Genomic DNA, 22,154 nt, shown 5'->3' on the forward strand with positions numbered 1-22,154 from the left:
AGCAACAGGCCAGAAAGAAAATGGCAGCAATTAATGTCAGAACACAAAGGGAACCCCTAGTGGGCTAAACAAGTTAATGCATTTTCCTGACTTGCTATTAGTAAAACCTAATTAAATCAGATGCTACTAATTTGAAACTTGCTCATTTGGACAGGCCTGAGCTAAATGTTACTTCTACTCTAGCTATGAAAGAAAGGATTTTCTTAGCAAATTACTGGGGTAAACAAGATTGTTGAGAATTAAAGTACTTAATAGAAGAGCAGAGATTCAATTTGCAAGAAAACAATCATTGTGCTAATTTTAAACTGTTCTTACCTGTTCATTAAAGCAACCCATTAAGGACCTCTGCCTCTTAACACTTTGTTATGCTAGTTTGAGTTGTTATATTTCCTAGATAGTGAAGAGAAAGGACTTCTCTAATTCCTGCCGTTTTATTCATAGTCCAGTTTTTTTCTGAATTAATGAAATCCGAGAGTCATTGTAGACAGATCATTAGATTCTATGCCCTTCTTCTTGAAGGTTAAATTGTAAGTCTGCAGAAGCCACACAGCTTCTACGTTTCTACATAAAGTCATATAAAGGGTACGTTCATGGCTGTGATTTCCTGAATAAAGTAATTAAGACCCCACATATTACTGGCTTCTTGGATCCTGGGAGAGAAGGAAAGGACAGAGGCAAGTTAACCCCCTCAGAGGGAATTTCAGGTTCATGTGAGAGGAGCACAAGCATCTATACTTGGCAATATTATACTGGGCTCTAAAGAATTAAGGAATAAAGGTGTTTGTACACAATCACTTATTTTTATATTTGTTTTCAAAATTTCTGTTTTAGCCTAAGTATATTGTTACTCTAAACCAAAGTCATTCTGGATCTTTCTGAAGCATGCTTGATAACCTACCCATAATTTTCATAGTTTTGTTTCTTTTTGTGTTTATTATCGCATTGACACCAAGGAGAACTAGCTAATGCTTGGCAGAAATAAGAAAGTAAAACAGGTGTAAAAAGTATATAAATTATGTGCTCCCACCATTAGAAGGCAGATGGAGCCCCTGGGAGATGAGATAATAAAACTTCCCTGGAATTTGAATAGAAAAAAAAAAAAACTGGTGGGAGAATCAAGTCACCTGTGGCACATTGTCATAGATTTGTTCAGTGGCAGCAGAACAGAACATACTGTATGTGAATTGTACGCAGTGATATAATGCCAGCAAAATAATATTGTCTTAAATTAATGCTGTTAATTTTATTAGTTTTCTTGGAAATTAGCTTGCACATTTGTTTGAGTTTTATAGTTCTATAAGAGTCAGAAGCATAAGGGATTTGTATGTAGTTTTATGTTTATTCATATTTAAGTAATGTTATAATAAATATAATTTAAACTAATGCTGAGAGTCCAAGAGTGCTTTATTCTTTAAGAGAAAGTTGAATAACTAATTGTCCATAGATCCACAGGTTATCAGAAATTGAGGAATCATCCTAGCTCATTGATCTAGTCTGGTGTTTTTGAAACTGTATTTCTGAGAACTCTGGATGGAGAAATGTTCAGAGGTATGAAAAAAAAAAAAAAAAACAGAAGAGGGGGGACTGTAATCAAAAGAGACCTGGAAAAGCAGACTGAAGACTGCTGACGACTCACAGTGCTTATTTATGAGCTAAAGCCTCCACAAGGACCAGTGGTAAAGAAAGCTGTGTAATTTTGTTCAGAGCAGCATTTCCCAATCTTAGCAGAATCCAGAACCCTTTGCCATAGAGGGTCTGCCTCCATCCTGCAGAGAAATCTCTCATGGAACTGAAATCTGGGAGGTACTGCTAAGGGTCCAGGTATTCATTTCAAAAAGGTAGAAATAGAAAAGATGTAGAGAGCTGAAGGTACCCCCTGACCCAAATTCATGTTCAGGTGGAATCTCAAATGTGTCCTTATTTGGAAATAAGATCTTTGAAGATTTAACTAGTTAAGATTGTGATGATTAATTTTATGTGTCAACTTTACTGGGCCACAGTGGTCTAGATATTTCAGTAAATATTATTATAGGTATTTCTGTCAGAGTGTTTTCAGATGAAGTTAACATTTAAATTGACAGGGTGTTAATTTAAAGTAGATTGCCCTCTCTAATATGGGTGGGCCTCATCCAATCAGTTGAAGACTTAGATACCAAAAAAGGGCCTAGCTTCCTTGGAATAAAGGTGAGATCCTTTTGTTGACTACCTTTTAGGTGTGTCATTGTTTTGTTTTTTTCCTTCCTTCAGTCTCAAAATGAAACACTGGCTTTCCTGGGTCTCAAACCTCCTGACCTTTGGACTGGAGCTGTATTATTTGCTCTTCTGGGCCTCTCACTTGGGATCTTCAGATTTCTCAGCCTCTGAAATCATCTGCGGCAATCTTTAAACATCTTTCTACAAATAGTTATATGCATTCTATTGTTTATATTTCTCAGGAGAACCCTGACTTCAGGATCAGACAATTAAGTTTGCATCCTTGCCACTACGTGTATACATTGGCAGCACTGTACAAACAACTCGTTAAGGCTTTATAACCTTGATATATCAGTGTCTCACAGCTGTGTTCCTGTCCATGTGTGGTAGCGAGGCATTCATTATTGTTGTTTGATTTTGTATGCCATCATGAGAATGTCAGAGTTTGAATTAGAGGAATGAACAAACATTACATTTCTTGTTAAACTTGGCAAGAGTAGAAGTGAAATTAGGAACACATTAATCCAAGTTTCTGAGGATAATGCCATGAAGAAAAATGTCAGTGTACAAAGGCATGAAATATTTTTCTGAGGAGAGAGAAAGCATCACTGATGAAGAGAGGCCAAGGTGGCCAGTAACAAGCAGAACTAATGAGAACATTGTAAAAATTAGTGGAATTGTGCATCAAAGTCATTGGTTGACTGTGAGAAGCATAGCAGACCAAGTAAACATTGATAGAAAAAGAACTAGGAAAATCTTAACTGAAAATATTGGCCAATATCTCATGGCCTTTGCCTGACTACAATGTACCAGCTCCCATGGCACTGTCTGTGAGGGAGTTTTTAGCCAGCAAACAAAGAAATGTATTGGAACACCCTCCCTACTCACTTTATCTGGCCCTTCATGACTTTTTTTTTTATCCAAAGATAAATGATATATTGAAAAGGAAATGTTTTGATAACATCCAGATCAAGATGCATATTGCATCCAGATCTTGATCATATTGCATCAAGATAATATGAAAGAGCTAAAATGGGCATTCCAAAAAAAGATTTCCAAAATTGCTTTGAAGGGTAGACTAGGCACTGGCACCAGTGCACAGCTTTCTAAGGGAGGACTTCAAAGGTCACCACAGTAGCATTGACCAAGGAGGTATGTAGCATTTTTTCTAAGATGAATTTGCAAACTTAATTGTCATACTGGACTAAGAAAGGTCTTAAATCCAATGTCTGGTTTCTTTATAAGAAGAGGAAACAGATTCAGAAGAGACAGAGAGGGAAGATATCCATGTAATGACAAATAAGAAATTGGAGTGATACATTTACAAGTTAAAGTATGTAAAGGATTGCTGTCAACCACCAGAAGCTAAGAAGAGGCATGAATTCTTACTTCGAGGGTCCAGAAAGAAGTAGCAGTGCTGGCTCCTTGATTTTGGGATTCTGGCTTTCTGAACTGTGAGAGAATAAATTTTTGTTGCTTGAAGCCCTCAGTTTTGGTAATTTGTCATGGTAGCACTAGGAGAGAGAGAGAGAGAGAAAGAGAGAGAGGGAGGTGAAATGGTTTACTCACTAAGAAAGATAGGACTACAGACCAAATCTCTAACTTTGAAACCAATACTCTATATTCATTTATTTTCATCCCTGTTTTGTTCCAGAAAAAGAAACATGAGCATATTATTTTTATCTTTAGATAAATACATGTAACAAGAACTAAAACCAAAATACAAACAACTTAAAGAAACAAACTCTTTTTCTAGAAGTAGCAGAGCACTAATTGTGTATCTGCTAACTATACTCGTATAAGAACTAGATTTTTGCAAGCATAAGAGAATATCTATCTATAGAACACCAGAACTGAGGTTAGATATTTAGATGTTTGAGACAAGTATTTTATTTTAGAGATATAAACATTTTTATAAAGGTAGTTTATAAATTTCCATTTGCTGCTATAACAAATTACCACAAATTTTGCGACTCAAAACAAGACAAATTTATCTTCTCACAATTCTGGAGGCCAGAAGTCTAAAATTAGGCTCGGTGGGTTCAAATCAAGGGGTCAGCAGGGCTGGTTATGTTTATTCTGAAGGCTGTAAGAATTTGTTTCTTTGTCTTTTTTAGCTTCTAGAGACTGGTTCCATGGCTTATGTCCCTACATCACTCTGACCTCTAGTTCTGGCACCAGTACATCCTTACACCCCTGACTCTCTTGCTTCCCTCTTATAGGGTGATTACATTGGGACCACTTGGCTAAACCAGGATAATCTCCCCATCTCAAATTCTTTAACATATTCACATCTGCAGAATTCCATTGGTCATGTAAGGTCACATATAGAATTCATAGGTGCTGGAGATTAGGATGTGAGTATCTTTAGTGGGCTTGTTATTTAGTCAACCACAGAAGGCTATTAGGGGACTGTGATTAGAATACAGAGAAATACGATCCCTATGCATTATTTTATCCATAGTGATATAATGCATCATAAAAGTAGCCTAAAATTAATAATCAAGGTCTTTCTCAGATTTCTAGGGTGTACAAATCCCACATAAGCTTCAATTATATGTCAATCAATGCACAGTGTTAAAAAAATGGAAAATAGAAGTTTATTATTACAAATTGGGTGGTACTACTGTTTTAATTCCACAGCACACAAAAATGCCCATCAGTAGACCTTGGTCCCACTGCCTTCCCTCGGCCATACTCCAGGCCCCTCAGCAGTCACAACAGTGGCAGCCTCCACAGAGGTCTTGGCACTATGGGAAGGAACCCACTCATAGGGTGCTCCTTGGGATTTAAATAAGAATATTTTTGTTTGCTCATAAACTTGTGCTAGGACAATGAGGCCTATGCTTATGTGGAGATCTTAGAGGTTAGTAAGTGTATTGATGTAGAATATCTCAGGTAATTTTGCAATAAGCTAGAGAAGTAAAAAGGGGTAACAATTTTACCCTAGTTTAGATATGAGAAACTGGGGCTCAGTGGAGCTTTGTGAATTGTAGGGTCTACAAGTTGCAAGGTCCATCTTTACAAGTTGGTTACTCTAGGACTAAAAACCAGATTTCCTGACTCCGTCCCTCAGGTGGTTGTGCCGATCAACTAAAAGGATGGATAAGTCAAGCAAAAATTAACCAACCAGTTTATCAGGTCCCAAACCAAAAGTTGGGGCGATGATGGATAGTTAAGGTATACTATCAAGTTGAAATAAGTGACTGTTAGAGAATGGCATGTTGTGTTTTGAGTCTGTTAAAATCTAAAAAAAAAAAAAAAAAGGGTAATACTATGGAACTCTTTCAAATGTAACAGGAATCTCTGATCAGACTCAGGATTATATTATATCTACCTCAAGGCACAAACTTAAAATGTTATTCAACCAATATGTGTTAAGTATTGGAAAATAAATGGAATATAAGTTAAGATTTTGAAAATATGGTTCTATTAAAATTTGTTCTTTCATGCCTCCATCTTTTGTGATTTTGACAATGCTCTATGTATACTTTTTTTTTGCTAGCAGATCCTGAAACTCTTCTATGCCTAACATTTCCAATAGAAATAAATATAAAATATAATATATGAGAAGTGCCAAGTTTTTATTTCTAGTTAGGAAAATGAACACTTTTGTCATAGCCTGTGTTTTGAAAGCTTCCTTCCCTCCCTCATTCCTTACTTTTTAAACTCCCTTCCTCCTTCGTTCTCTCCCTCCCTCTGGCCCTCCCTCCTTCCTTCTTTCCTTCAACTATATGCCAAGAACTGTGCTGAGCCTTGAATTTGTTGAAATGAGGGAGATAGACTCTATTTTGTATGGCTTTACTTACTAGAAAGTTCTTTCTTATATGCAACAAAATGTGAGCATCCGGAGTTTCTAACAAGAAGAATTAGTTCTATCTTTTGGAGTCACAGAGAATATCTGTTTTTTCTCTTCCTCATAAGAGCCATCTAATTATTTGTATCTTTAGGCTTCTAGTCTTCAGGCTAGAAATACTCACTTGAACCAGGTGCATCTCCTTTGACATGATAGCATGATTCTTCATTTTCTTATTTTGGCAATTAAAACAGGGCATCTTGAATCCCACCTGATTCCAGATATGTAATATAGTCCAGTCATTACAGTCAAGTCATCTTGGATCATCTTGTGACAGCAATTTATAGACGGATAACTGTGACTGACTTTGTGTTTGCTTTATAAACACGCTCAGTTTGTGGACAAATAATACTGTCACATCTTTTACGTCTGAGCATTGCCAAAATAAGCAGCATCCTCTATTTGTAAAACTGATGTTTTGACTCTAAATGTAGGACTTTATGTTTATTCTGCTGAAAAGCGTCTTGTTGGCTTTGGCCCAGTGACAAGGTTATGCTTAACCTACAATATAGTCTCCTATGCTGAGGAAATTTTAAGGAATTCAAAAGTATCCTCAAACAAATATAAACTCAAGATTTTTCTCCTGCTGCATTTTCCCCAGCCTAGATTTACCAATTGAATAATATTAAGATTGAAATCTACTATTAAGGGTAAAGTAGCCCAAATTTTCTAGTTAAAAGTGGAAATATTTCATCACAAAGGAGGAGCTTTATTACTATAGTCTGAAAACATACCTTATTTGATAGATGCTGGACCTTAAAAGGAGGGCAAAAGAGAAAGGTATGTTTTAAAAGAAGAATGGAGGCTCACTGCCTATAGTACAGCAGTTACAACGCCAACCACATATACCTGAGGCTGGAGGGTTTGAGCCGGGCTTGGGCCAGCTAAACAACAATGACAACTGCAACAAGAAAATAGTCAGGTGTTGTGCCAGGCACCTGTAGTCCCAGCTACCCAGGAGGCTGAGGCGAGAGAATTGCTAAAGTCCAAGAGTTTGAGGTTGCTGGGATCTGTGATACTATAACATCCTACTGAAGGTGACAGAGTGAGACTCTGTCAAAAAGAAGAAGCAGAAGAAGAATGGAATAAGACAGTTTTAGTGTAAGAAGCTTTGCTGCACATCTGCATGGAGCAGGTCTGTTGCCCTGGGGCCCGGGGTGAGGAGAAACCTCTCATGTTATTAGCACTTTACATTCTGTCAGTATTTACATTGGAAATATAGGCAAAATTGATTCACAGAAAAATTGCCCCTACAATGCACAAAAATGTGGTAGGCATTGGTGCTGTAATTTTACAGTTGGAGAAACTGAGGCCCAGAGAGGAAAGGTTGCCCAGAATTGCAGGGTAAGTTGCAGACAGTCCTTGAGGTCAGGGCTCTCTGACAAGTCCTCTTTCTGCTCTTTTTCAAAACTCAAATTCAGTATGAACATCATCTGAACAATGAGTTCTGATTGATTTAAAAGTATTCTAGTCAGAAAAAAGGGACCAGTACTGTCAATTAAGTGTTTCTTTCAGGGATTGGGTGGATTTAAAATTCTCTCTTAAACTTTCCATTTGATTCACTTTCAAGAGCATGATTCAGTCTTGGAAACTGGCTATGATGCAGTCTGGGAGTAGGGGTTTTTAAAAAGTACTGTAGGTGTGAGATTAATCTAATAATAAGTACCTTCTGGAGGTGAAAGTTCATTCAATTTGACTTTGCAGTGTCTGCATTGGAGAGAGAGTCACATTTTACTCTAGATCACCTCTGTGTAGAGAGGCCAACATGTGGAGACCACCAAAATGTTAGCAAGGTGCAAAAAATCAATTCATTTCTGGAATGACTAAAGCGCAGAGTGGTCTATTCAGTTGCTTATTTATTCTTCAAGCAATTATAGTATGTGCTAAGCTAAATAAGCTGGAAATATCAAAAAGAATAATCTAAGAACCATACTCTCACATGATTTGCAGTCTCATGAAATCACAAAGAGCATTAATATTATGCTGAATGTTATAAATGTTTCTACAGCCAGCCTCAGGGTCTCCTCTGGGCACTCTGGCTCTTCATATTCTGAGCTTACACTTCTCATTTGTTCTAATACCCACTGCTCCATGCAGGTACACATCATTCTCTTTACTTTGTTTGTTACATAAACATGCCTGGTCCACTTTTGTTCCTTCCTCCCTCCTCCACCTGTCCCTTCTTTTCTTCCTGCCTTCCTTTGATAATTGGTTTCAGCTTCTGAAATGTATTAAGTACTGTGTAACAGTTAAGGTTCCATCAGTAAATCAGACAAACTTTTCATTCTCCTGGGCTGACAGTCAATGTTTTAGGATTTAGCTCCAGGTCACATTTTCCTTTCTGAAATCTTAAATATTCTCGTGCTGAGTGGTCATTGACGCTTCTGTAATCTGATAGCTCTTAAAGTTCGTTTCCTGCACAATGGAAAGGTACTGTGTTGATTTTCAGAGAAGAGAAAATGTTGGAGAAGTTCAAGTAGGAGGCAGTACCAAAGTCCGGGTCACCCCAGCGAAGCTCTATGTGGAGGAGGTGAGACTTGAAATCGCCCTTGAGGAGGGGAAAGTTTACTTTGGTAACTGAGGAAGAGAAATGTTTTCAGACAGGGATTAGCACAATGGCTTTAAAATCAGAACAAATTCAAGGGAAGAATCCTTCTTCAATTTACAGGAATTGATTTTGTTTCTTAACTGTTCTATTTTAAGAGTGTCACACTTGATGTAAAATCACCATGGAAGGCCATGTTGGACACAATGTGTTCTTATTTATTTCTTATTTTGATCTGCTGGTTATAAAATTAAAAATTTCACAGTTTCCATGACTTTAGGGGCTTCAGAACAGAAATTCCCCTCCCCTGGCAGCAATCCTTCATAGGTGGTCTCTGACAACCTCTGCTTCTACGATAACTTCTGCTTGCCACACTTACAACATAGCAACTTCCATTCATTGAACTACTCCAATGAATTCAAAACTCTTTTCTACATTAAGCTAAAATTTGAAACTCAATGCTTTCCAGCCATTGAGTGTAGTTTTTTCTTATAAAGCTATGTAGAATGAGCTTAATTTCTCATCAACATGAGAGCTTCTTAAATATTTGTTAAATTAAAAAAAAAAAAAGAAAAAGGAAACAAATTTGGAAAGCTGCTCAAGAAATTCATTCTCTGGCACAGCTGGCTTCAAGTTACAGCTCAAGACAATAAAACAACCAGGCAGAACACAGGAAGGCAAAATAGCATTGTATGTGCAGATCCTGGCTTCAGATGGTCTTGGTTTCAGAATGTCTCCCTCACCTATTGGCTCCCCTCTGGGCTTCAGGAGGTTTGCTTGCTAAATAAGTAGTGCGATGGCATCTCAACAGTGCACAGTGGCCTACCTCACTATACTGCTGAGAGGGTTAAATGAGATGACACACACAAGACCTGGGGGCAGTCTCGTGCTCATACTATACCTTGGATGGCAGCTGAACAAAAAGCTGCACAGTTAATGACAACACCGGGGCAAGGTGCACTATTAACTTAAAACCTGGCTGACTGAAGTCATCAATGATGACCAACGTGCCTAGGGTGGAGGACACAGGAACAATTGTGCCTAGGCTGGAGGACACAGGACCCTTGAGCAGAAAGTGTATTGGCTGAAAGACACCTTTGTTTGCTTCCTTGCTGATGATAGATCATCCCATCTGGTACATCCTAATGTGTTCTATCTGGCATGAGCTTAAATGATGTAAACAGGACAGCGATGAATTTGTCTCTGCAGAGACTATTTTATGGTTTGCTAAATGGATTTTTATGAGGCTTTGTTTTACTTTCTTCTTAAAATTTCCCCTACTCTCATTCTATTCCTCTTAGTTTCAACTCATTGATTCACCTTAAGAGATGTATATCTCTCTTTGAACTCTGGGTATGTTTCTGGTGATCCTTAGGTCACTCTTGCTGAAGTTTGTAGTAATGGTTACTCAGTAAGAAGGAAAACGCTATATTCCAAACCCCTCACTGTCTCACGTATGATCTCAGTCTTATTTAATCATCATTTAACCAGTAAGTGGTTAGCGTGTGTAAGAGTACACCCATTCTGCAGATGAGGAAACTGATGAATAAGAGCCTGGGGCTGGCAATGGGGTATAGTGTGGACAGAGGGAAAGTCTGGGGATTCAGGATGGTTGAGCTGTGGTTTAGCTATAGTTCTTTGGACCTCCACACTCTTCATCTGTAAGGTCAGGAGTTTGAAACTGATGATTTTTTAGTGCTAACATTCCATGGTGATTATAACAAGTTCAGAGTTGTGTAGCCGTGTAGAGTCAGAGGCTGGATGGGAGCATGAGTGTCCTGCCTTCCCATGGATGCCATGCCATTCTGAGATGCCCTGCAATCCCCAGCCTGCTGCCCACCCACCTACCCACCACCCTGGTTCTGCTTTGGCAATCATGGATGAAGCCGTCTTTCAGAATGATTAGGGGTGTTGATAGAAAATTATTTCCCTTCCTCTCCCGTGTGCTTTGGCACACATAGATTTGTTTGGGCAAGTTTTCTCTGTTGTGATCATTATGAACTTTGTTATTTTTGTTCTAGTGCCCAGAAGCCTGTGGGGCATAGATGGCTGGTAAAAGAATTTACAGCCAATTTAGTCCACCTGAGTTGAGTTACACAATCAGTCCAATTACAGAAAGCTGGTTTCTGTTTCCTTAAAATTGGTCATTCCTGGGGATCAGCTTAGGCCATTGTGAATCTTGGAAAAGAAACTGCAGACATTGAAACTGAGATTGAAAGGCCTTCATCCTTGTCTTAGCGGCATTAAGTGTCTGGGTTTAAGACCTTGCACTGCCACCTGTAAGAAACTATTAATGTCTCTGTGTCTCAGTTCCTCATCTGCAAGATGGGTTAGGACACATCTCATGAGAGCACTGGATGAGATAATAGAAGTGTTTAAAACAGTGCTTGCTGCAGTAGATTCTAGCGATTGTTATTTTAAATAATTTTATTATTCTTATTTTATAATTGCAAAAGGTGAAGTCTCAAGAGAAGTCTCTTGCCCATGCTCATTCCACTAGGCGTCCTCAAACTACGGCTTATAGGTCACATGCGGCCTGCCAAGGACATTTATCCAGCCCTCTGGGTGTTTTTGCTGCCACTGCCTGTCCTGCTTAGCAGCCGACTGGTCCCGTGGCCCGCAATCTGGCCTTCCAACGGTCTTGAGGGACAGTGAACTGGCCCCCTGTTTAAAAAGTTTGAGGATCCCTGGTGTAGTCTAATGACTAACACTCAGTTATCCTTCCTAATTTCTTTCTTCTCTGCTTTCCTTATACCAGTGTTTTTCACTCTTTCTAATCTCACGGCACACTTAAATTATGTTAATAAAAACAAAGAATATATTTACTATGCTTTGAAATTCTTCTGAAAATTATATATTTGGTCATTCATTCATTCATTTATTTCAGATGGATAGGAGGGTACAAACGTTTAGGTTACATTGTTTTGGAAATAATTTAATTAATTATCTTTTAAAGATTTTCGTGGCACATCTAAGACCCTTTCGTGGCATACCAGTGTGCCTCAGTTGAAAAATCACTGCCTTTGCTGTATACCTTTCCCGTTATTTAGATAATTATTATTATTTTTCTTTTGGGGAAGTGAAAGAAGAACCTTTAATGAAAGATGAGTTGCAAGCCTGACTGCTACCCTTATGTCCTTGGTGTATGTGTGTGTGTGGGATGTGAACAAGGGTGGGAGTGGGGGAGGGATAAGTGTGGTGAGGTGGAAGCAGGTTGTAGAGGCAAGTGTGGCAGGGTGGAGGGGAGGAGTGCTGCCCCCTGGGGTTGTCTGTTCAACTGTTCTCTCAGAAGAATTTGTTACAGGCCACCGTGAGAGCAGCAGCCGGCACCACATACTCCTGGAAGTCCAACTCCTGATCTCCATTCTCATCTAGCTCCTTCCTTGCCTTGTCTATAGCATCTGCATCCTTCTGGGCATCCAGGAAGCCATAGAGCTTGGTCTGCAGCAACTCTTTCAGTTCCTTCTTGCCCAAGAGGGCATGGAATAGGTTGATGAGGGAATAGGTTGATAACAGTTCACCTGTTGTCTGTGTCCCTCAACCTGTACCCCAGCCCAAGGGAGTCAGGATTGGAGCAAGGAGAGAGAGCAGCTGGGGCTGGGCTTGCACCAGAGGCCTGCAGTAGGCATCTGTAGTGGTTTCCTAGGCAGAAACAGAGCTAAATAATGATTTTTTATCTGGGGTTTAAAATATGTTCATTCACATCATAAGACATACAAATGCTTTTCAACTTATAAAGGGAAATGTCCCAGTAAACCCATCATATGTTGAACATACTAATACTATAAGTTGAAAATGGATTTAATGCACCTAACCTACTGAACATCATAGCTTAGCCTAGCCTACCTTAAATGTCCTCGGAACATTTACAAAACCCTACAGTAGGCCCAACTTATCTAATACAAAGCCCAATTTATGATAAAAGCATTGAATATGTAATGTAATTTGTTGAATGTTTTGTTGAAAGATAGAATCTGAATAGTTGGGTGGGTACTCTGCATAAAGTATCAACCAAATGTGTGTAGCTTTGATACCATCATAAAGTATAAATTACATTTCTTAAGTCAGGCTATTGTAGGTCAAGTACTGTGTGCAAATAAAGCATTGCTAGAGGAAGATGTCCCTTTCTTTCTATGGAAATGTGATCAATTAGTGACCTCTAATGATCTGTCCAGAATTCTGTGTACCACATTCTGAGTGCCACTCCGTTTCTGCTGTGCACTAAGATAATAGTGCCCACCTTGTCTCTGGCCAAGTTAAGACCTGCCTTGTGGACCCAGACTTTCAGACCCAACTTCAGCCTATGTCAATGATAACATCTCCTACCACCATCCCTGGCCTATAGTTTTCCAAGAGTGTCAATGTCCCCCTTTTCTATGTCTTCTCTGAACCCCTGTCAACACATCCTAGTGGAGGATTGGTGCTCAGATAGCAGATGCTGCAAAAATTTTACTTCCTGGACCTATAACTTTGGACTCAACTGATCTGGAGGTCTTTGTTCTCAATGGAGGTATGCCTTCACTGAGAAAAATTTTTAATAATATTTTTTAAAATTTTAATATTAAAATTTTAACAATTTGATTGAACTAGAAATTGAAGCTGACACCTGACATTTATTCCACAGAAACAATGGGCAAGAAAAAAGTTGACCATTACAGGAAAAAATAATTGCTTCTCCACCTGTGATAAGGGGAAATACACCTGAAACTCAGCTGTTTCTCAGGATGTCTCTTAGTGTTTACATGCCCAAATTAATGGAGATCTCAACAATCTAATGCAAATAGGATTCATGCTGTTCAGGAATGATATTCCTGAAGTCATTAGTTTACCCTCAAATAAAGAATTATAACTAATTGTGGTGATTGTTGTAAGTCAAGAAAACAGAGTAAGTAGTGAAGGATGGAAGTTGTAATATCAAGTAATGCTTCAGGACTAGTTACAATTAAATAGAATCTTTATCTTGTTTTTTTTTTTTTTGCATGTTTCCAGTTCTCCTTTCCTATTATACGAAAAATATCAATTATAGTTAATTTTAAAATTTAGTCTTTAGGTTATAGAATAATTTGAGATAGCCACTTAACTATAAATACAATTAATTAACATCATCCAATAAATGGTGAGAGTATCTACAGTTGCATAAAAACTGCATCTTATAAGGAGTAAATATAAGGCCGGGTGTGGTGGTTCACACCTGTAATCCCAGAACTTGGGAGAACGAGTGCCTGAGCTCACAGGTTGGAGACCAACCTGAGCCAGAACAAGATCCCATCTCTAAAAAATAGCTGGGCATTGTGGTGGGCACCTGAAGTCTAGCTACTTGGTAGGGTGAGGCAGGAGGATCACTTGAACCCAAGATTTTGAGATTGGTAACCAAGTGAGACTCTGTCTCAAAAAAAGGAGGGGTGGTAAACATGATGTTGTAGCCAAAAGCATGGACTACACTAGTTTGCATCTGTTATCCCACATTTACCCTTCTTTACTCTGCTTTGTAATACTGGGGCTAAGAGTCTCAAAAAAAAGGGGGGGGGTAAACATGATGTTGTTATTGTCACCGTTTAGAAAGTTAAATAAATATAGGAAGGTTATGAGTAGCCAAAAGCATGGACTATGCTAGTTTGCATCTGTTGCTCCACAATCACCTTCTATACTCTGCTCTGTACTACTGGGGCTAAAAGTCTGAAAACTACATTTACCAGTATCCCTTGCCAGCCAGTTTCCTGTTAGCTTCTCTAATAGTGAGGCCTGGTCATGGCATCAGAAGGTAGAGAAAAAAGCTTCACATAACAGATATTTACATTGATAGTTGTATTTACCTCTTTTATTTCTATATTGGGGCTTACCTTTGCATTAACTCTTCCCCTTACTTGTACTGTTATTCCATTTAGTTTTCAGACGGTAGCTATCTTCTCATTTAGGTCTTGGTTTTATTTTATTTTGTTTTATTGAGAATCTCACTCAGTCACCCATAATTCACAGCACCCTCAAACTCCTAGGTTCAAGTGATCCTCTTGCTTCAGCTTCCCAAGTAGCTGGGACTTCAGGCACCAGCCACAATGTGCAGCTAACTTTTCTATTTTTAGTAGATACAGGGTCTTGCTCTTGCTCAGGATGGTCTTGGACTCTTGAGTTCAGGCAATCCACCTGAATATCCCCTCAGAAAGCCTTTTCCTATCCTTTTAATCTAAAATAATCATTCTCTATGTTATTTTAATTCCATCAGTAACAGTTATCATTATCTGGTAAATTTTTATTTACTTGCTATTTTTTTTTTAAATTATTTTGTAGCCTTTGGCTGGGGCTGGGTTTGAACCCGCTACATCCAATATATGGGGCTGATGCCCTACTTCTTTGAGCTACAGGTGCTGTCCTACCAATATGTTTATTTTTATATTTAATTGATTATTTTATTTTATTTTATTTGAGACAGAGTCTCACTCTGTCACCCTGGATAGAGTACTGTGGCATAATAGCTCACAGCAAACTCAAATTCCTGGGCTCAAGCAATAATTTTACCTCAGCCTGCTGAGCAGCTGGGAATACAGGCACCTGTCTCAATGCCTGGCCAGTCCTACCAATCTATTTAAATTCACTAGAATAAAAGTATCATAGGAGTAAAGCAGTTTTCCCCTCCTCCCTCCCTCTCTTCATTCCTTCTTTTTTTTTCTTCCTATCTTCCTTCCATTTTGTTTTACTCCTTTACTAAACAATGGGTGCTGCTATTGGGTACTCAATAAAAATTTGGCAAATAAGTCACTTAGTTAAATAATCATTTTCCTTTCCTACTGCATTTCTTTTCTTCAGGTTAAATTAACTTCAGATCTTTCTATGTGATGATCAAGGCAGAAATTACCATCTCCATTGTTATAGAATTTAATTAAAATAGGAAACACTCCAGCTGCTGGCTGATATCATACAAAACCTTCCACCAAGAAATTTATGAGTTAGGTGTCAGGATAAGGGAAAGAGAAGCAAAATAGCTATTTGAAAGCCTTAGAAGGTAACAAAGCAACCAGGTATTATCCAAGATCCTGACGAGAAATGAATTGCACTGAACTGAGTGGGCATTTATGGCTGCTTTTTCCCCTTAGGGCCTTCACTGATTCACATATCATGGCACCAAGGCCAAACAGAATGTGGCAGCCTAGAGCTTTTGGCAGACACATAGCTAGGGAAACAAAACTTGAAGTTCAGAGCTGTCAAAACAGCCATAATTTGAGAGGGAGAGATCCCATAGAAAAGGAAGCCACAGAGAGGTGAACCTGAGTCTATTTTGTAAAATTTTCTCGTGAGACATGGTTTTTCTAAGGCATGGCATGACATAGGCAATATCTTCAAAATCATGCACAAAGCTCATCCTCAGAGGTCAGACATTTATCAGACTTTGGTCTCATGATTGTAAGGAACAAGGTTTAGCATTTAGAGTACATTAAGGAAGAAGGGACCTGGTGCACAACCCAGGCTTTTCAGTAACGTATTTGAAAGGGCTGTAGTGAAGGAGAAAAAGCCAACTTGAAATAAGCCAGTCCTAGATGGCTCAAGCTCATATGTCAGTAATCTATCTGTCTATGAAAGAAAGCATCATGTCACATTACTATAATTTTTTAAAATAAAAATCCAGGATTCAATAAAAAATTATCAGGTAAGAGGGAAACAAAACTGAATGACTGAAAACTAAGAGGTAAAATAGACAATAGAAGGAGAATCACATGTCGGAGTTATCAGATGTTGACTCAAAAATTATGATGAATATATTCAAAATAAAATTATAATTTAGCCAGAAAAATGGAATTTATAATATAATGAACTAGAAATCCTAGAACTAAAAAATGTAGTGACTAAAATAAGTAATTTAATAGATTGATGTATTTTAACAATACAGAGGGTGCCAAAATGTAAACACATTTATTTATTTTTTTTTAATTATATCATAGCTGTGTACATTGATACTGTCATGGGGTACAGTGTGCTATTTTTATATACAATTTGAAATATTTTCATCAAACTGGTTAACATAGCCTTCATGAGATTTTCTTAAGAAAGGAAAAAGCTATATTAAAATTATATTATTCAGTATAAATTAATAACAAAAAATAAATGCAAATCATGTTTGACTTCTGAAATTACAAGAGTTGCTCAAAGTGCTTACCATTGGTGTCCAGGCAATTTTGATTATGGTGAACTAGTGCTTGAGCAACATTGACTAAAGTGTACATTTCTATGGACACATGCCATTACAATTTCTTCCTGAAGTACCATAGGTGTTGGTTTTCTACAGTATATCATGTCCTCTAAGGTACCCCATATTCATATTGCCATTGTTGTACTTCAACAATGTTCTTGAATTTCAAATACCATTTCAATATGGTCTTGTGCTCCTCCAATGAAAACAGTGCTTCTGCCATTGTTTTTGACTGTCCTGCCTGTTGTACACTGATACTAGCATTCAATTCATTAATACTGTCTTTTGAACGAATGTTATACTACACATTGCTACTGTAATTCAATTCAACTTTGAAAAGTAATACATAGATAACAGTGCTTAAAGTGTGTATAGTTTAGTTAGAAAAATGCAAGCACAGCAAGAACCATAACTTAATTGTTTGCCTTTTCCACATGAGATTTATGATTAAAACAATGATGTATGTAATAAAAATGAAGCTAGGTTGGGCAAGGTGCTGTGTGCTGTATTGAAGCCTCATGAAGAAGAGCATAAAGTCTCCTGGCCCTGCTACTTTTTAAACTTTCTTTTGTCTCTTGTATCTTCATTTTTTCTTCATCCTCTTGGTTCCACCAAGCCACTGGGAGGAAACCCATAGCATAGTTGGGGCTGGTACCTGACAAAGAATGTAGAAAGATTATGGCAGAGCTTAAAGAATTGAAGGAGTGAATCAGGTAACTTAAAGATGCAGTAGAAAGTATCAGTAACAGATTAGATCATGGAGATAAAAGAATCTCAGAACTCGAAGCTAAGGCTGTTGAGCTAACCTAGGTAGTTGAAGAAGCAGAAAAGAAGAGAGAGAAAGCAAAACATTCACTCAGAGAATTATGGGACTTCACAACCATTCAAACATGCAAATTATTGGTATCCTTGAAGAAGAGGTAAAAGAACATCTCAAAGAAATGGAAGACCTATTGGTGGATATCATAAATGAAAACTTTTGAAGTATCACTAAAGATTCTGAAACATTCCTTTTAGAGGGATATCAAACTCTGGGTTGTCTCAACACAAAGAGAGTATCTCCAAGATACATTGTAATAAACCTGTCCAAAGTTAAGATGAAAGAGAAAATTTTGCAAGCAGCCTGGAGTAAGTGCCAATCGACTTACAGGGACAGGTCCATCAGGGTGACAGCAGACTTCTCAGTTGGAATTTTCCAAGCCAACAGAGAAGGGTCATCTACCTTTAACTTTAAATGAAACAATTTTCAGCCCAGAATTCTGAATCTTGTTAAATTAAGCTTAAAAATCAATGGAGAAATCAAATCTTTTACTTAGATGAAAATATTGAGGAAATTTGCCACAACAAGACCAGCTCTATAAGAAATACTTAGACCTATTCTCCAGGCTGATCATCAGAAAAGACCACCAGCGGTCTTTATTATGGTTTGTGAAGTCCCATGATACTTTCTACTGCATCTTTTAAGTTACCTGATTCACTCTTTCAATTCTGTGTCCTCTAAACAGTCACAAACTAAAGGATGAAACCTAGCTTCCACAGGGGGGCAAAAGATAAAATTAAGCAATGGGCTGTCAAAAAATTAGATTAATAGAACTCCACATTACTTATCAATTCTCTCAATAAATGTTAATGGCTTGAATTCCCTGTTGTAGAGGCACAGGCTGGCTGATTGGATAAAAAAAGCACAAGCCATCTATATGCTATCTCTAGGAAATATACCTACCCCAGAAAGACAACACAAGAGTCATGTTAATGGGTTGGAAAACAATATTTCAGGCAAATGGAAACCAGAAGAAAGGAGGGATCACAATCTTATGTTCAGATACAAATTGATTTAAAGCAATTAGAGTAAAAAAGGACAAAGATGGACATTTCATATTGATCAAGGGAACCATATATCAAGAGAACATTTCAATTCTAAATAGTTATGACCCCCAGCTTGGTGCCAATGGCTCAGTGAGTAGGGTACCAGCCACAAACACTGAAGCTGGTGGGTGCAAAACTGGCCAGGGCCTGCTAAACAATGATAACTGCAACCAAAAAATAGCTGGGCATTGTGGAGGACATCTATGGTCCTAGCTACTTGGGAGGCTGAAGCAAGAGAATTGCTTAAGCCCAAGAATTTGAGTTTGCTGTCAGCTGTGACACCATGACACTCTACCAAAGGCAGCATAGTGAGACTCTGTCTCAAAAAAAAAAAAAAAAATGTATGACCCAACTTAAGTGTTCCCAGATTTATGAAACAGGCATTGATTGGTCTGAGAAAAGTTATATCCTATAACATCATAATGTTAGGGACTTTAACACCTCTCCTTTTCAACTGGACAGATCCTCTAAACAGAATATAAACAAGGATACAAGGAACTTAAATGCAACCATAGAACAAATGGGCTTAATAGACATATACAGAACACACTAACCCAAAAGCTAAGGGATATGTTGATCATGTCCTAGGATACAAATCAAATCTCAACAAAATGAAAAGAATTGAAATTATACCTTGGATCTTCTCAGACCACAAGGCAATAAAGGGGGAACTCAACTCCAACAAAAATTTTCATCCCTACACAAAGGCATAGAAATTAAACAACCGTATGCTGAATGACAGCTGGGTTAAGGAAGAGCCAAAGGAGGAAATTATTAAATTCCTCAAACATAACAATAATGAAGCTACAAGTTACCAAAACCTGTGGGGTACTGCAAAAGTAGTCCTAAGAGACAAATTTATCTCATTAGATGGTACATCCAAAAAACAAAAACAAACAAACCAAAAAAAAAAAAAATCCCCAAAAATAACTCCCCCCAAACAGAAAGACAGTACATTAACAATCCAATAAATCATCTTAAGGATATGGAATAGGAAGAACATTCCAATCCCAAATGCAGCAGAAGAAAAGAAACAACCAAAATAAATCAGAAATAAATGAAATAAAAAATAAAAGAATGATTCAGAAAATCATTGAAATAAAAAGTTGGTTCTTTGCAAAGATCAATAAAATTGATAAACCTTTGGCCAGATTAACTAGAGACAGAAAAGTAAGATCTTTAATAACCTTAATCATAAGTGAAAAAAGAGAAATAACAATAGGTACCACTGAGATAGAAGAGATTATCTCTGATTACTACAAGAAACTCTATGTCAGAAATTTGACAATGTGAAAGAAATGGATCAACACCTGGAACCATACCATCTCCCTACAATTAACCAAGAAGAAATAGATCTCTTAAACAGACAAATATCAAACACTGAGATTGAAGAAACAATAAAAAACTTTCCAACAACACAACACAACAACAACAACAAAAACTCTGGACTAAACAGAATTCTATCAAACCTTTAAAGATGAACTTGTACCTATGCTGTAGAACTTATTCCAAAACTTTGAGAAAAAAGGAACCTTCCCCAATAGGTTCTATGAAGAAAACATCACCCTAATACCAAAACCAGGAAAGGACCCAACTAAAAAGGAGAATTATAGACCAATTTCACTAATGAATATTGTTGTAAAAATACTCAATAAAATCTTAACCAATATATTACAGCTACACATTAAAAAATTATACATCATGATGAAGTAGGCTACATCTCAGGGATGCCAGCCTGGTTTAGCATACTCAAATCTATAAATGTAATTCATTGAATCAAGAGAAGCAAATACAGGCAATATGATCCTCTCAGTATTTGCAGAAAAAAACATTTGATAAAATTCAATATCTTTTTCTAACAAGAACACTTAAAAATATCAGTATAAGTGGTACATTCCTTAAACTGATTGAAGCCATCTACAACAAACCCACAGCTAATATTGTACTGAATGGAGTAAAACTGAAAGTTTTTCCACTTAGAACAGGAACCAGAGAAGGAGGTCTTCTATCACCACTACTATTCAACATAGTGCTGGGAATTCTAGCTAATGCAATGAGGCAAAAAGAAAAAAAAAAAAAGATATAAAGAGCACCCAAATAGGGGCAAAGGAGGTCAAACTCTCGTTCTTTGGCAATGATATGATCCTATATTTAGAACTCCCAGAAACTCAACCACAAGACTCTTGGAAGTGATCAAGAAATATCATAATGTCTGAGGTTATTAATTTTATATGTCCAGAAATCAGTAGCTTTTGTACATGCCAATAACAGCTACATTGAGTCAAAGATAAAATTTCCTTCACAGTAGCTTCAAAGAACATGACATACCTAGGAATATACCTAACAAAAGGAATGGAGGACCACTACAAAGAGAAGTATGAAACCCTAAGAAAAGAAATAGCAGAAGACATCAACAAATGGAAGAACATACCATGTTCTTGGTTGGGAATAATCAACATTGTTAAAATGTCTATTCTGCCCAAAGCAATCTACAGATTTAATGCAATCCCCATTACAATACCAACATCATACTTTGAAGAACTGGAAAAAATAGTTCTTTGTTTCTTATTAAACCAGAAGAAACTCTGTATAGCCAGGGCAATACTTAGTAATAAAAACAAAGCTGGAGGAATCACTCTACCAGACTTTAGGTTATATTACAAGTCCACAGGGACAAAACAGCACACTATTGGCACAAAAATAGAGACACAGATATATGGAACTAGATAGAAAACCAAGAGATCAAACCAATCTCTTATAGCCATCTGATATTTGATAAACCAAACAAAAGGATATACTGGGGGAAAGAATCCCTATTCAATAAATGGTTCTAGGAGAACTGGTAGCTACATTAAAAGACTGAAATTGGACTTGCACCTTTGACCGCTTACAAAATTGGACTCATGATGGATAAAATTCTTAAATCTAAGATGTTAAATGATAAAAATCCTAGAAGAAAGTATGAGAAAAACTCTTAGGATGTTGGCCTGGGGAAAGATTTTATGAGAAGATTTAAAAAGTAATCACAACAACAAAAGTAAAGAAATGGGACTTAATTAAACTAAAAACTTTTGCATAACTAAGAGCACAAAAATCAACACAAATGGATAGCCTTCAGAATTGGAAAAGATATTTGCATGTTATACATCTGACAAAGGCTGACTAGTAGGATCTATAGAGAACTCAAATTAATCAACAAAAAATTAGCAAACAATCCCATCTATCAGTGGGGAGGAGATGTGAACAGACACTTTTCTGAGGTTCCTGAATGGCTAACAAAGATGAAATAAGCTCATAGTCCCTAATCACGAGAGAAATGCAAATCAAACCAACCCTGAGGTATCAATTAACCCCTATGAGAATAACCCCCATCACAAAGACCCAGAGTTATAGATATTGGCACAGGTGTGGAGAGAGAAGAACACTTTTACCCTCTTGGTGGGACTACAAACTAACAAAGCCTCTTTGGAATGAAGTATGGAGAATTCTCAAAGAACTCAAATTAGACCTCCCAT

The sequence above is a fragment of the Otolemur garnettii genome, unplaced genomic scaffold (genome assembly GCF_000181295.1).
Source record: "Otolemur garnettii isolate 467f Iridium unplaced genomic scaffold, OtoGar3 scaffold00012, whole genome shotgun sequence".
NCBI lineage: Eukaryota > Metazoa > Chordata > Mammalia > Primates > Galagidae > Otolemur > Otolemur garnettii.